The sequence below is a fragment of the Triticum urartu genome, chromosome 7, assembly GCF_003073215.2.
Source record: "Triticum urartu cultivar G1812 chromosome 7, Tu2.1, whole genome shotgun sequence".
NCBI classification, from domain to species: domain Eukaryota; kingdom Viridiplantae; phylum Streptophyta; class Magnoliopsida; order Poales; family Poaceae; genus Triticum; species Triticum urartu.
Window position 1 is genome coordinate 244,408,551 of NC_053028.1, and position 12,963 is coordinate 244,421,513.

Genomic DNA, 12,963 nt, shown 5'->3' on the forward strand with positions numbered 1-12,963 from the left:
CATATTGGCTCCTACATATTCTACGAAGATCTTTTATCGGTCAGACCGCATAACAACATACGTTGTTCCCTTTGTCATCGGTATGTTACTTGCCCGAGATTCGATCGTCGGTATCCCATACCTAGTTCAATCTCGTTACCGGCAAGTCTCTTTACTCGTTCCGTAATACATCATCCCGCAACTAACTCATTAGTTGCAATGCTTGCAAGGCTTAAGTGATGTGCATTACCGAGAGGGCCCAGAGATACCTCTCCGACAATCGGAGTGACAAATCCTAATCTCGAAATACGCCAACCCAACATGTACCTTTGGAGACACCTGTAGAGCTCCTTTATAATCACCGAGTTACGTTGTGACGTTTCGTAGCATACAAAGTGTTCCTCCGGCAAACGGGAGTTGCATAATCTCATAGTCATAGGAACATGGTATAAGTCATGAAGAAAGCAATAGCAACATACTAAACGATCGGGTGCTAAGCTAATGGAATGGGTCATGTCAATCAGATCATTCAACTAATGATGTGATCCCGTTAATCAAATGAAAACTCTTTGTCCATGGTTAGGAAACATAACCATCTTTGGTTAACGAGCTAGTCAAGTAGAGGCATACTAGTGACACTCTGTTTGTCTATGTATTCACACATGTATTATGTTTCCAGTTAATACAATTCTAGCATGAATAATAAACTTTTATCATGATATAAGGAAATAAATAATAACTTTATTATTGCCTCTAGGGAATATTTCCTTCATGGTCATGATCCATTTTCGCCACACAAGAATGATCTCATCATGCACAACCCCGATGACAAACCAAGCAATTGTTTCATACTTTAGTAATCTCAAACTTTTTTCAACTTTCACGCAATACATGAGCATGAGCCATGGATATAGCACTATGGGTGGAATAGAATATAATGAGGGGGTTATGTGGAGAATACAAAAGGAGAAAGTCTCACATCGACGCGGCTAATCAATGGGCTAGGGAGATGCCCATCAATTGATGTCAATGCAAGGAGTAGGGATTGGCATGCAACGGATGCACTAGAGCTATAAATGTATCAAAGCTCAACAAAAGAAACTAAGTGGGTGTGCATCCAACTTGCTTGCTCATGAAGACCTAGGGCACTTGAGGAGGCCCATTGTTGGAATATACAAGCCAAGTTCTATAATGAAAATTTCCCACTAGTATATGAAAGTGACAAAACAAGAGACTCTCTATCATGAAGATCATGGTACTACTTTGAAGCATAAGTTTGGGAAAAAAGGATAGTAGCATTGTCCCTTTTATTTTTTTATTTGGCCTTTCTTTTTTTGGCCTTTCTCTTTTTTTGGGACAATGCTCTATTAATGATGATCATCAAACTTCTATTTATTTACAACTCGATACTAGAACAAAGTATGACTCTATATGAATGCCTCCGGTGGTGTACCGGGATCGGCAATGAATCAAGAGTGTCATGTATGATAAATTATGCATGGTGGCCTGGCCACAAATACGATGTCAACTACATGATCATGCAAGGCAATATGACAATGATGATGTGTGTCATGATGAACGGAATGGTGGAAAGTTGCATGGCAATATATCTCGGAATGGCTATGGAAATGCCATAATAGGTAGGTATGGTGGCTGTTTTGAGGAAGGTATATGGTGGGTGTATGATACCGGCGAAAGGTGTGCGGTATTAGAGAGGCTAGCAAAGGTGGAAGGGTGAGAGTGCGTATAATCCATGGACTCAACATTAGTCATAAAGAACTCATATACTTATTGCAAAAATCTACAAGTTATCGAAGCAAAGTATTACGCGCATGCTCCTAGGGGGATAGATTGGTAGGAAAAGACCATCGCTCGTCCCCGACCGCCACTCATAAGGAAGACAATCAATAAATAAATCATGCTCCGACTTCATCACATAACGGTTCACCATACGTGCATGCTACGGGAATCACAAGCTTCAACACAAGTATTTCTCAAATTCACAACTACTCAACTAGCATGACTTTAATATTACCATCTCCATATCTCAAAACAGTTATCAAGTATCAAACTTATCATAGTATTCAACACACTCATAAGAGAACTTTTATTATTAATCTTGCATACCAAGCATATTAGGATTTTAAGCAAATTACCAAGCTATTTGTGACACAGCGTATCATATCACGGGGTTTGGATGCACCGGCGGAGTTTGCACCAACTCTCAAGGTGAGAAAGGGCAATGCACGGTACCAAAGAGGCTAGCAATGATGGAAAGGTGAAAGTGCGTATAATCCATGGACTCAACATTAGTCATAAAGAACTCACATACTTATTGCAAAAATCTACAAGTCATCAAAAACCAAGTATTACGCGCATGCTCCTAGGGGGATAGATTGGTTGGAAAAGACCATCGCTCGTCCCCGACCGCCACTCATAAGGAACACAATCAAATAACACCTCATGTTTCAAATTTGTTACACAACATTTACCATACATCAATGCTATGGGACTTGCAAACTTCAACACAAGTATTCCTCAAATTCACAACTACTCAACTAGCACAACTTTGATATCACTATCTCCATATCTCAAAACAATCATCAAGTATCAAACTTCTCTTAGTATTCAATGCACTTATATGAAAGTTTTTATTATTCCTAAAAAGCAAATTGCCATGTAGTTCTAAAGGACTCTCAAAATAATATAAGTGAAGCATGAGAGATCAATTATTTCTATAAAATAAAACCACCACCGTGCTCTAAAAGGATATAAGTGAAGCACTAGAGCAAATGACAAACTACTCCGAAAGATATAAGTGAAGATCAATGAGTAGTCAAATAATTATGCAACTATGTGAAGAATCTCTAACATTTAAGAATTTCAGATCTTGGTATTTTATTCAAGCAGCAAGCAAAACTAAATAAAATAAAATGACGCTCCAAGAAAAACACATATCATGTGGTAAATAAAAATATAGCTCCAAGTAAAGTTACTGATGAACGAAGACGAAAGAGGGGATGCCTTCCGGGGCGTCCCCAAGCTTAGGCTCTTGGTTGTCCTTGAATATTACCTTGGGGTGCCTTGGGAATCCCCAATCTTAGGCTCTTGCCACTCCTTATTCCATAATCCATTGAATCTTTACCCAAAACTTGAAAACTTCACAACACAAAACTTAACAGAAAACTCGTAAGCTCCGTCAGCGAAAGAAAACAAAACACCAATTCAAGGTACTATAATGAACTCATTATTTATTTATATTTGTGTTAAACCTAATGGGTTCCAACTTCTCTATGGTTCATACCCTCCGATACTACTTATAGATTCATCAAAATAAGCAAACAACACATAGAAAACAGATTCTGTCAAAAACAGAACAGTCTGTAGTAATCTGGATCAAACGTATACTTATGGAACCCCAAAAATTCTAAAATAAATTTCTGGACGTGAGGAATTTATCTATTAATAATATTAAAAAATAATTAACTAAATAGCACTATCAAAATAAAAATGGCAGCAATTCTCGTGAGCGCTAAAGTTTCTGTTTGTTTACAGCATGATCGCAAAGACTTTCCCCAAGTCTTCCCAAAGGTTCTACTTGGCACAAACACTAATTAAACATAAAAACTCAATCATAACAGAGGCTAGATAAATTATTTATTACTAAACTGGAACAAAAATCAAGGAACAAAAATAAAATTGGGTTGCCTCCCAACAAGCGCTATCGTTTAACGCCCCTAGCAAGGCATGGTGATTTCAACGATGCTCACATAAAAGATAAGAATTGTAACATAAAGAGAGCATCATGAAGAATATGACTAGCACATTTAAGTATAACCCACTTCCTGTGCATAGGGATTTTGTAAGCAAGCAACTTGTGGGAACAAGAATCAACTTGCATAGGAAGGTAAAACAAGGATAACTTCAAGATTTTCAACACATAGAGAGGAAACTTGATATTATTGCAATTCCTACAAGCATATGTTCCTCCCTCATAATAAATTTCAGTAGCATCATGAATGAATTAAACAATATAGCTATCACATAAAGCATTATTTTCATGATGCATAAGCATAGAATTTTTATTACTCTCCACATAAGCAAATTTCTTCTTATTCGGAATAGTGGGAGTATCATAAGAGACTCGAATACTATAAATTGTTTCCATATTAAAAGAGTAATGTTCAGAAAAAGGGTAATCATAATCATGACAAGTTTTATAAATATAATCATCACTACTTTTTATAGCATATGCATCATCACAATAATTATCATAAATAGCAACTTTGTTCTCATCATAATCGATTGAAACCTTTTCCAAGATAGTGGAATCATCACTAAATAAAGTCATGACCTCTCCAAATCCACTTTCATAATTATCATAATAAGATTCAACTGTTGGGGAACGTAGTAATTTCAAAAAAAATTCTACGCACACGCAAGATCATGGTGATGCATAGCAACGAGGGAAGAGTGTGATCTACGTACCCTTGTAGATCGACAACGGAAGCGTTTGGTTGATGTAGTCGTACGTCTTCACGGCCCGACCGATCAAGCACCGAAACTACGGCACCTCCGAGTTTTAGCACACGTTCAGCTCGATGACGATCCCCGGACTCCGATCCAGCAAAGTGTCGGGGAAGAGTTCCGTCAGCACGACGGCGTGGTGACGATCTTGATGTACTACTGTTGCAGGGCTTCGCCTAAGCACCGCTACAATATTATCGAGGACTATGGTGGCAGGGGGCGCCGCACATGGCTAAGAATAAGATCACGTGGATCAACTTGTGTCTCTGGGGTGCCCCTGCCTCCGTATATAAAGGCTCAAGAGGGGGAGGCCGGCCGGCCATCATAGGGCGCGCCAGGAGGAGTCCTACTCCCTCCGGGAGTAGGACTTCTCCCCCAATCCTAGTTGGAATAGGATTCGCAAGGTGGGAAGAGAGAGAGAGAGAGAGAGAGAGAGAGAGAAGGAGGAGGGCACCGACCCCCTCTCTCCTTGTCCTATTCGGACTAGGGGGGAGGGGCGCGCGGCCCAGCCCTGGCTGCCTCTCCTCTTCTTCCACTAAGGCCCATTAAGGCCCATATAGCTCCCGGGGGGTCCGGTAACCTCCCGGTACTCCGGTAAAATCCCGATTTCACCTGAAACACTTCCGATATCCAAACATAGGCTTCCAATATATCAATATTTATGTCTCGACCATTTCAAGACTCCTCATCATGTCCGTGATCACATCCGGGACTCCGAACAACCTTCGGTACATCAAAATGCATAAACTCATAATATAACTGTCATCGTAACCTTAAGCGTGCGGACCCTACGGGTTCGAGAACAATGTAGACATGACCGAGACACGTCTCCGGTCAATAACCAATAGCGGAACCTGGATGCTCATATTGGCTCCTACATATTCTACGAAGATCTTTATCGGTCAGACCGCGTAACAACATACGTTGTTCCCTTTGTCATCGGTATGTTACTTGCCTGAGATTCGATCGTCGGTATTCCAATACCTAGTTCAATCTCGTTACCGGCAAGTCTCTTTACTCGTTCTGTAATACATCATCCTGCAACTAACTCATTAGTTACAATGCTTGCAAGGCTTAAGTGATGTGCATTACCGAGAGGGGCCAGAGATACCTCTCCGACAATCGGAGTGACAAATCCTAATCTCGAAATACGCCAACCCAACATGTACCTTTGGAGACACCTGTAGAGCTCCTTTATAATCACCCAGTTACGTTGTGATGTTTGGTAGCACAGAAAGTTTTCCTCTGGTAAACGGGAGTTGCATAATCTCATAGTCATAGGAACATGTATAAGTCATGAGGAAAGCAATAGCAACATACTAAACGATCGGGTGCTAAGCTAATGGAATGGGTCATGTCAATCAGATCATTCACTTAATGATGTGATCCCGTTAATCAAATAACAACTCCTTGTTCATGGTTAGGAAACATAACCATCTTTGATTAACGAGCTAGTCAAGTAGAGGCATACTAGTGACACTTTGTTTGTCTATGTATTCACACATGTATTATGTTTCCGGTTAATAAAATTCTAGCATGAATAATAAACATTTATCATGATATAAGGAAATAAATAGTAACTTTATTATTGCCTCTAGGGCATATTTCCTTCAGTCTCCCACTTGCACTAGAGTCAATAATCTAGATTACACAGTAATGATTCTAACACCCATGGAGTCTTGGTGCTGATCATGTTTTGCTCGTGGAAGAGGCTTAGTCAATGGGTCTGCAACATTCAGATCCGTATGTATCTTGCAAATCTCTATGTCTCCCACCTGGACTAGATCCCGGATGGAATTGAAGCGTCTCTTGATGTGCTTGGTTCTCTTGTGAAATCTGGATTCCTTTGCCAAGGCAATTGCACCAGTATTGTCACAAAAGATTTTCATTGGACCCGATGCACTAGGTATGACACCTAGATCGGATATGAACTCCTTCATCCAGACTCCTTCATTTGCTGCTTCCGAAGCAGCTATGTACTCCGCTTCACATGTAGATCCTGCTACAACGCTTTGTTTAGAACTGCACCAACTGACAGCTCCATCGTTTAATGTAAACACATATCCGGTCTGCGATTTAGAATCGTCCGGATCAGTGTCAAAGCTTGCATCAACGTAACCTTTTATGATGAGCTCTTTGTCACCTCCATATATGAGAAACATATCCTTAATCCTTTTCAGGTATTTCAGGATGTTCTTGACCGTTGTCCAGTGATCCACTCCTGGATTACTTTGGTACCTCCCTGCTAGACTTATAGCAAGGCACACATCAGGTCTGGTACACAACATTGCATACATGATAGAGCCTATGGCTGAAGCATAGGGAACATCTTTCATATTCTCTCTATCTTCTGCAGTGGTCGGGCATTGAGTCTTACTCAACTTCACACCTTGTAACACAGGCAAGAACTCTTTCTTTGACTGTTACATTTTGAACTTCTTCAAAACTTTGTCAAGGTATGTGGTTTGTGAAAGTCCAATTAAGCGTCTTGATCTATCTCTATAGATTTTAATGCCTAATATGTAAGCAGCTTCACCGAGGTCTTTCATTGAAAAACTCTTATTCAAGTATCCCTTTATGCTATCGAGAAATTCTACATCATTTCCAATTAGTAATATGTCATCCACATATAATATCAGAAATGCCATAGAGCTCCCACTCACTTTCTTGTAAATACAGGCTTCTCCAAAAGTCTGTAAAAAACCAAATGCTTTGATCACACTATCAAAACGTTTATTCCAACTCCGAGAGGCTTGCACCAGTCCATAAATGGATCGCTGGAGCTTGCACACTTTGTTAGCTCCCTTTGGATCGACAAAACCTTCTGGTTGCATCATATACAACTCTTCTTCCAGAAATCCATTCAGGAATGCAGTTTTGACATCCATCTGCCAAATTTCATAATCATAAAATGCGGCAACTGCTAACATGATTCGGACAGACTTAAGCATCGCTACGGGTGAGAAGGTCTCATCGTAGTCAATCCCTTGAACTTGCCGAAAACCTTTTGCGACAAGTCGAGCTTTGTAGACAGTAATATTACCGTCAGCGTCAATCTTCTTCTTGAAGATCCATTTATTCTCAATTGCTTGCCGATCATCGGGCAAGTCAACCAAAGTCCATACTTTGTTCTCATACATGGATCCCATCTCAGATTTCATGGCTTCAAGCCATTTTGCGGAATCTGGGCTCACCATCACTTCTTCATAGTTCGTAGGTTCATCATGATCTAGTAGCATGACTTCCAGAACAGGATTACCGTACCACTCTGGCGCGGATCTCACTCTGGTTGATCTACGAGGTTCAGTAGTATCTTGTTCTGAAGTTTCATGATCATTATCATTAGCTTCCTCACTAACTGGTGTAGGTGTCACTGAAACAGTTTTCTGTGATGCACTACTTTCCAATAAGGGAGCAGGTACAGTTACCTCGTCAAGTTCTACTTTCCTCCCACTCACCTCTTTCGAGAGAAACTCCTTGTCCAGAAAGTTTCCGAATTTAGCAAAAAAAGTCTTGCCTTCGGATCTCTGATAGAAGGTGTATCCAATAGTCTCCTTTGGATATCCTATGAAAACACATTTCTCCGATTTGGGTTCGAGCTTATCAGGTTGAAGGTTTTTCACATAAGCATCGCAGCCCTAAACTTTCAGAAACGACAACTTTGGTTTCTTGCCAAACCACATTTCATAAGGCATCGTCTCAACGGATTTTGATGGTGCCCTATTTAACGTGAATGCGGCTGTCTCTAGAGTGTATCCCCAAAATGATAGCGGTAAATCAGTAAGAGACATCATAGATCGCACCATATCTAGTAAAGTACGATTACGACGTTCGGACACACCATTACGCTGTGGTGTTCCGGGTGGCGTGAGTTGCGAAACTATTCCGCATTGTTTCAAATGTACACCAAACTCATAACTCAAATATTCTCCTCCATGATCAGATCGTAGAAATTTTATTTTCTTGTTACGATGATTTTCAACTTCACTCTGAAATTCTTTGAACTTTTCAAACGTTTCAGACTTATGTTTCATTAAGTAGATATACCCATATCTGCTTAAGTCATCTGTGAAGGTGAGAAAATAACGATATCCGCCACGAGCCTCAATATTCATCGGGCCACATACATCTGTATGTATGATTTCCAACAAATCTGTTGCTCTCTCCATAGTACCGGAGAACGGTGTTTTAGTCATCTTGCCCATGAGGCACGGTTCGCAAGTACCAAGTGATTCATAATCAAGTGGTTCCAAAAGTCCATCAGTATGGAGTTTCTTCATGCGCTTTACACCGATATGACCTAAACGGCAGTGCCACAAATAAGTTGCACTATCATTATCAACTCTGCATCTTTTGGCTTCAACACTATGAATATGTGTGTTACTACTATCGAGATTTAATAAAAATAGACCACTCTTTAAGGGTGCATGACCATAAAAGATATTACTCATATAAATAGAACAACCATTATTCTCAGATTTAAATGAATAACCGTCTCGCATTAAACAAGATCCAGATATAATGTTCATGCTTAACGCTGGCACCAAATAACAATTATTTAGGTCTAATATTAATCCCGAAGGTAGATGTAGAGGTAGCGTGCCGACTGCGATCACATCGACTTTGGAACCGTTTCCCACGCGCATCGTCACCTCGTCCTTAGCCAATCTTCGCTTAATCCGCAGTCCCTGTTTCGAGTTGCAAATATTAGCAACAGAACCAGTATCAAATACCCAGGTGCTACTGCGAGCATTAGTAAGGTACACATCAATGACATGTATATCACATATACCTTTGTTCACCTTTCCATCCTTCTTATCCGCCAAATACTTGGGGCAGTTCCGCTTCCAGTGACCAGTCTGCTTGCAGTAGAAGCACTCAGTTTCAGGCTTAGGTCCAGGTTAGGGTTTCTTCTCTTGAGTAGCAACTTGCTTGCCGTTCTTTTTGAAGTTCCCCTTCTTCTTCCCTTTGCCCTTTTTTTGAAACTAGTGGTCTTGTTGACCATCAACACTTGATGCTCCTTCTTGATTTCTACCTCCGCAGCTTTCTGCATTGCGAAGAGCTCGGGAATAGTCTTGTTCATCCCTTGCATATTATAGTTCATCACGAAGCTCTTGTAGCTTGGTGGCAGTGATTGGAGAATTCTATCAATGACGCAATGATCTAGAAGATTAACTCCCAATTGAATCAAGTGATTATTATACCCAGACATTTTGAGTATATGCTCACTGACAGAACTGTTCTCCTCCATCTTGCAGCTATAGAACTTATTGGAGACTTCATATCTCTCAATCCAGGCATTTGCTTGAAATATTAACTTCAACTCCTGGAACATCTCATATGCTCCATGACGTTCAAAACGTCGTTGAAGTCCCGATTCTAAGCCGTAAAGCATGGCACACTGAACTATTGAGTAGTCATTAGCTTTGCTCTGCTAGACGTTCATAACATCCGGCGTTGCTCCAGCAGCAGGCCTGGCACCCAGCGGTGCTTCCAGGACGTAATTCTTTTGTGCAGCAATGAGGATAATCCTCAAGTTATGGACCCAGTCCGTGTAATTGCTACCATCATCTTTCAACTTTGCTTTCTCAAGGAACGCATTAAAATTCAACGGAACAACAGCACGAGCCATCTATCTACAAACAAGCATAAACAAGCAAGATACTTATTAGGTACTAAGTTTCATGATAAATTTAAGTTCAGTTAATTTACTTAAAGAACTCCCACTTAGATAGACATCCCTCTAATCCTCTAAGTGATTACGTGATCCAAATCAACTAAACCATGTCCGATCATCACGTGAGATGGAGTAGTTTCATTGGTGAACATCACTATGTTGATCATATCTAATATATGATTCACGCTCGACCTTTCGGTCTCCGTGTTCCGAGGCCATATCTGTATATGCTTGGCTCGTCAAGTTTAACCTGAGTATTCCGCGTGTGCAACTGTTTTGCACCCGTTGTATTTGAACGTAGAGCCTATCACACCCGATCATCACGTGGTGTCTCAGCACGAAGAACTTTCGCAACGGTGCATACTCAGGGAGAACACTTCTTGATAATTAGTGAGAGATCATCTTATAATGCTACCGTCAATCAAAGAAAGATAAGATGCATAAAAGATAAACATCACATGCAATCCAATATAAGTGATATGATATGGCCATCATCATCTTGTGCTTGTGATCTCCATCTCCGAAGCACCGTCATGATCACCATCATCATCGGCGCGACACCTTGATCTCCATCATAGCATCGTTGTTGTCTCGCCAATCTTGTGCTTCTACGACTATCGCTACCGCTTAGTGATAAAGTAAAGCATTACAGGCGATTGCATTGCATACAATAAAGCGACAACCATATGGCTCCTGCCAGTTGCCGATAACTCAGTTACAAAACATGATCATCTCATACAATAAAATTTAGCATCATGTCTTGACCATATCACATCACAACATGCCCTGCAAAAACAAGTTAGACATCCTCTACTTTGTTGTTGCAAGTTTTACGTGGCTGCTACGGGCTTAGCAAGAACCGTTCTTACCTACGCATCAAAACCACAACGATAGTTTGTCAAGTTGGTGCTGTTTTAACCTTCGCAAGGACCGGGCGTAGCCACACTCGATTCAACTAAAGTTGGCGAAACTGACACCCACTAGCCACCTGTGTGGAAAGCACGTCGGTAGAACCAGTCTCGCGTAAGCGTACGCGTAATGTTGGTCCGGGCCGCTTCATCCAACAATACCGCCGAACCAAAGTATGACATGCTGGTAAGCAGTATGACTTATATCGCCCACAACTCACTTGTGTTCTACTCGTGCATATAACATCAACATAAAAACCTAGGCTCGGATGCCACTGTTGGGGAACGTAGTAATTTCAAAAAAATTCCTACGCACACGCAAGATCATGGTGATGCATAGCAACGAGAGGGGGAGTATGTGATCTACGTACCTAGTAGATCGACAACGGAAGCGTTTGGTTGATGTAGTCGTACGTCTTCACGATCCGACCGATCAAGCACCGAAACTACGGCACCTCCGAGTTCTAGCACACGTTCAGCTCGATGACGATCCCCGGACTCCGATCCAGCAAAGTGTCGGGGAAGAGTTCCGTCAGCACGATGGCGTGGTGACGATCTTGATGTACTACTGTCGCAGGGCTTCGCCTAAGCACCGCTACAATATTATCGAGGACTATGGTGGCAGGGGGCGCGCACACGGCTAAGAGTATGATCACGTGGATCAACTTGTGTCTCTGGGGTGCCCCTGCCTCCGTATATAAAGGACCAAGGGGGGAGGCCGTCCGGCCATCATAGGGCGCGCCAGGAGGAGTCCTACTCCCTCCGGGAGTAGGACTTCTCCCCCAATCCTAGTTGGAATAGGATTCGCGAGGTGGGAAAAGAGAGAGAGAGAAGGAAGGGGGCGCCGGCCACCTCTCTCCTTGTCCTATTCGGACTACGGGGGAGGGGCGCGTGGCCCAGCTCTGGCCGCCTCTCCTCTTCTTCCACTAAGGCCCATTAAGGCCCATGTACCTCCCGGGGGGTTCCGGTAACCTCCCGGTACTCCGGTAAAATCGTGATTTCACCCGGAACACTTCCGATATCCAAATATAGGCTTCCAATATATCAATCTTTATGTATCGACCATTTCGAGACTCCTCGTCATGTCCGTGATCACATCCGGGACTCCGAACAAACTTCGGTACATCAAAATGCATAAACTCATAATATAACTGTCATCGTAACCTTAAGCGTGCGCACCCTACGGGTTCGAGAACAATGTAGACATGACCGAGACACGTCTCCGGTCAATAACCAATAGCGGAACCTGGATACTCATATTGGCTCCTACATATTCTACGAAGATCTTTATCGGTCAGACCGCATAACAACATACGTTGTTCCCTTTGTCATCGGTATGTTACTTGCCCGAGATTTGATCGTCGGTATTCCAATACCTAGTTCAATCTCGTTACCGGCAAGTCTCTTTACTCATTCTGTAATACATCATCCCGCAACTAACTCATTAGTTGCAATGCTTGCAAGGCTTAAGTGATGTGCATTACCGAGAGGGCCCAGAGATACCTCTTCGACAATCGGAGTGACAAATCCTATCTCGAAATACGCCGACCCAACATGTACCTTTGGAGACACCTGTAGAGCTCCTTTATAATCACCCAGTTACGTTGTGACGTTTGGTAGCACACAAAGTGTTCCTCCGGTAAACGGGAGTTGCATAATCTCATAGTCATAGGAACATGTATAAGTCATGAAGAAAGCAATAGCAACATACTAAACGATCGGGTGCTAAGCTAATGGAATGGGTCATTGTCAATCAGATCATTCACTTAATGATGTGATCCCGTTAATCAAATAACAACTCCTTGTTCATGGTTAGGAAACATAACCATCTTTGATTAACGAGCTAGTCAAGTAGAGGCATACTAGTGACAC